The sequence below is a fragment of the Cyanistes caeruleus genome, chromosome 6 (genome assembly GCF_971803275.1).
Source record: "Cyanistes caeruleus chromosome 6, bCyaCae1.hap1.1, whole genome shotgun sequence".
Taxonomy (NCBI): Eukaryota; Metazoa; Chordata; class Aves; order Passeriformes; family Paridae; genus Cyanistes; species Cyanistes caeruleus.
The window spans coordinates 20,128,828-20,133,431 of record NC_141706.1 but is presented as its reverse complement, the minus strand read 5'-3'; positions in this window follow the sequence as shown (position 1 = coordinate 20,133,431).

The following is a 4,604-nucleotide window of genomic DNA, read 5'->3' as shown; positions in this document are numbered from 1 at the left end:
AGAGGAAAGAATAATCCACTGATTCTTTGTGAGTATAACCCTGAAGTCTGTGGTATGTCATCAACCAGAGTGTGTCATTCCCTGTCCATTATGTTGATTTTTTCCTTGTACATGAGAAGCAGGCTTGTATTTGAGGTTTTCACTTTAGACCTGTGTCCTCTGTTCTGAAAACAATGGTATTTAACATTTCTATTCCCTAAGCAGTTCCTGAAGAAGCTTTTCCTCAAAGGTTTGGGTGGGTAGAAGTAGAAAAGTGAAATTGTCTCCTTCTAGGACAGGCTTTTATTTCATATGCTTCTTTCTTGGAGTCCACTGTTAAATGCACTGTGGAGCCTGGGATGAACAGGTCATCCATGCTGTGTGTTACCCTACAGCTAACGCCAACTGCAATTTCAAGTGCTGCCTCCTAATCTCTCCCCCTCATGCATTATTTCCTTGTGCAGCATTAACACACCACATGCTGATCCACTGTTGCTTCATGGATTTAGAAAATAATCTACAGTCCTGCAGTGATGTAAAACACTAAATATTGTTTTAAATATCGGAGGCGCCATCCTGCCTACACGGTACTTAGGGTGGGCAGCACGCCAGCGCCTTTGCTGGCATGTGCCTGAGAACTGGAGCATGCCTGCTCCCAGTGAACAAAGCAAAGCCCAGGACAATAAGGCAGGAACGATGACAGACAGGGAAGGGCTGGCTTACGGCTTGTGCTGCTTGACCATAATATCAGCTTTGGAGACTATACTGTCTGGAGGGCTAAGAGTTTCTTTCTACACTCCTGCCTTACTGCCTGCACCTGCCCATTCGAGGGCAGGCAAGAATGAAAGGACACTTTATAGAGCTTCCAGGGGCTCGCCACTCAGTTATTGCACAGTGGGATTTCAGTGGATGCTTCATACTTGTTCTCTCAGCATTGCCAGATAACACTGGGCTGAGTGCATTTCTTCTTTCTTTGCTCCCCTCTTTCTATTTGCAACAGCAAAAAACTGGTTTGTGTCTGGGAGGGGAAGGGCTGGGGAAGCCTGTGTGCTGTGCTGTGCTGTGGTCTGTGTGTGGAGGGAGAAGAGGTAGTGCAGAATGCCTGCTGCACTGTTTTGTGATACCTCTGAGCTGTGCCTTTCTTTTTGGCTCCAGAGAAGTAAATTCCATCTACAGCCCTGCCTGTGGATTGACTGTCCTTCAGCCCCAGGTGTTCAGTGATGTATCCACACCCATGCTCACTATTTGTACAGGGACAGCTAGAACAGAGCATGTTTTTTCCTTGCATTTACTTGGACAGTAACCATCAGGAGTTATCCTGCTTCCACACTGAAAAGCTGCAGTTGCATGATGTCAGCCTAAAAGCTGCAGATGCTCAGAGCAGTGTGTGCAGCTGCTCAGCCCCCTGGACACAGCCTGTCCCTCTGCCTGCATTGGGCAGGCATAAACTGGGACATGGTTTTAGGCTGTGTTCACTGCCTGAGGACCTTGTCCTTAACCTGGAATGTTCCTGATGTTGGGAAAATGTCAGTCACCTTTAACTTTCCCATCAGCACATCAGCTCCTGTCTTTGTGCCCATGGATCCCAAATTCCTTGTGAGGGAGACCGCTCAGCCTTTGCAAGGTGGTCCTTGGCACAGTGAATGACATTTTGGAAGGCAAAGCTTCAGATACTGTTAGAAACACCTACCCTTGAGCTGCTTAAATAGTTCATTATGTTGGAGTGTCTGCATGAAAGAGGCAGGAGAAAAGGGTTGCCCACAAATATTATCAGTACAAATCAGCATGATATTAATGCAGCCAAAGGTATGGTCTGTTTATACACCCACTGTTTCACGGTGTTGATGTATATTTCACATGCATGTGAATGTGCTTAGTTCTGTGAGAACTTGCAAAGCCAGGAACTATATGAACTTCGCTGCCACACACTTCTTAAAGCATTGTTTCTCCTTTTGCCCGCAGATCTCTCTAGTGCCAAATGGCCCAAGAACTTCAAAGACATACCACATTAAATCTGTCCTTCATGCTTTTGCTTCCTTTAGCATCTAGCTGTGGCAAAGCCAGCCTCTCACTGGCTCTAGCAGACTTTTAAATGTAAGTGAATTATAACAGTTCATGTTACCTGGTCCAGCTGCACTAGAAATAGGCACCTTGACTCATTAGAAAAGCAGGCATCTCTCTTCCACTGGACCCAAACTCCTGATTTAGCTTTGAAATATCTCAATCTGCTCCCACGCCTCGAGTTACAGCTTCTTTGGCCAAGTTTACTAGTTCTTATTTCCAGAAACTGCTGTATCTCAAAGGGCTTCTGAACTGATTGCAAGGTGGCTAATACAGGTAAGGTGCCTGACCTAATTTTCACGTAATTGGCATAGATTACTTTCTGAAGCTGCTTTTTCTGTGAGAGATGGAAGCACAGAGTATTGATGTGCCATCTTGGAGCATTTATAGGATGAGACTCCTGAATTTTCTCTCCGCTCGCTTGAGTCTTTGTAAGCTTAGCTTCTTTTGTTTGAAGAATTGCTGTAACTACCAACTTAACTACTGTAGTTACATTGGAACACAAAATTATCGAAAAACAGAAATGCAATTTAGGTAAAAAACCCTAAATTCAGTATTCTCATGTTTTAACCCGGCTGACTGGTTAAGAGAGCAGGTGTGGCAGCAACACATCCCACTCCTGGCTGTCCCAGTGTGCTGTTCCATCCCTTGCTGGCCAGCAGCAGGCAATAGTGTTCTGTCATGTTCAGGTGTTGGTGGGTCTCTAACCTGGACTGCTAATGGATTAGCTCTGAATGTGTGCAATAAACTCAACAAATGGAAAAGCAAAAGGAAGACATTACTATAAGACTATACATGTTTTTGAGATATGTGTATATCTTTTCTTTCACTGGGCTGTGGTTAATCGAAAGATTCATGCAGGGTTATTTCTGAAGAGACTCCCTCATTTAATGTCCAGCATAGCTTGTTGTTTCAGCCTGGGCATGTGTGCTTTAATTCTGATGTATTGGAAAAATGTGATTATGTCTAAACCAGAAAATGGTGTGGGAAAGACACGAAGATGCACAAAATGATAAAAATCCGTGGCTAGAAGGATCTTGTTAAGTGGACTTAGGAGATTCTCATAAATATAATTTTAATGTGATGTAGTTCACATGATAACAAGATATTTTGTTCCACCAGCAAAATGGAGCCTTAGCTTAGAGGACTGGATTACTCATGCCACAAACATGGCTGTTATGTGCAATCTTTCGATGTTCTGCCAAGGTCAGTTTGTGGGGGTTGAGATGAAACTGTTTCCTAAACTGTGAAAGTGATCCCGGGTACCCAGCCTGCTGGAATGCCAGGAGGTTTTATGGATTCTTTCCCCTTTAAACCCACTAACAGGGTATCTGCTAATGCAGGCTCCCTTTTCCTGTCTGCATCTCTCTAGTGAGGCTGGCCTTAGGAAAAACATTGCTCTGACTCCTTTTGTTTTCTGACTTCTTGTTTGCCTGCAGAAGGAGCATTTACAGCAGCCTTTTCTGTAGGTAACCAAGGCAAAATGAAGACCTCAGGCACTGGAAAAGATGAATGTACCACTCATGTTTGAATATGACACCAGACCCATGATAGGAGTAGGAAGATGTCAAGTTATAGTCAGATCTACTCTCACAGCACTTCAGATGAGAACAATTGTTAGGGAAGGGCTGCTGAAAGGTCTCATGTCGTGCAGGTGAAGGAAACAAAAGGTAGGAAAACAGATTTTGGCCTGGAGCTGAGGATCTGCAGTGGGCTTGCAGTGGGAAGCCACCCCCTTAGAGGTGGTGTGCACTTGCAGGTCCTATGACCACGCAGGTCTTGGCCGTGCCCAAAGCTTGCTGGAAAGACCACTCTTAGGGTGCCTAGCAGAGCACCAGCTATGTTGCCCCTGTGTCAGGTTGGCTTTGTGCCATCCCCTTGCAGTTCACAGGCTGTTGCTGGTCTGGGTGTGCTTGCCCATTGCTCCAGAGCCTCAGCCACAGCTTCCCATTTCTGATGGCCCAGAGCAGAGCATCTCTGCTGATGCTCTCTTAATTTCTTCATCTTAGAAGCATGCACTGAAATGGAGGTGTCAGATTGGTCACTAGCTGCTTGAAGTGGTGCAGTTGCAAACTGTGTCTGTTTAAGAACATGTTATGGAAGGGTATGGAAGACTAATGGAGTGAAGCTGATAAGCAACAAAGTTGGAAGTAAGTGTTCAGGGTGAAGACAGGGGATCAAACACAGATTATATTCCCAAGTCTTTGCTTAACTGCATTCAGATGTTATAATTAATTCATTTTTAACGTTTTTAGCGTGCTAAAACGTGCTATACACGATGCTAATTCAGGAGATAAAAACCTAAGGGACATTTGACTTTGTGGGGTTTTCCAGGCTTCCACAATGTCACTGTCAGACTTGGATCCTGGGAAGCTCTTTCTTAGGGCAGGACTTGAGAATGAAGGTTCTGTGTAAGAAAGTGGAATTAAATTCCAATCTAACCCAGAAAGAAACAGTAGGGGGCTGAAAGATATCTTCCCTCAGCTGAGGTAGTTACTGTCTTCATACCTGTAAAGTGGACCTTGCCCAAATTCCCTTAATTTGCTTTAAAGTATATCTAAGGC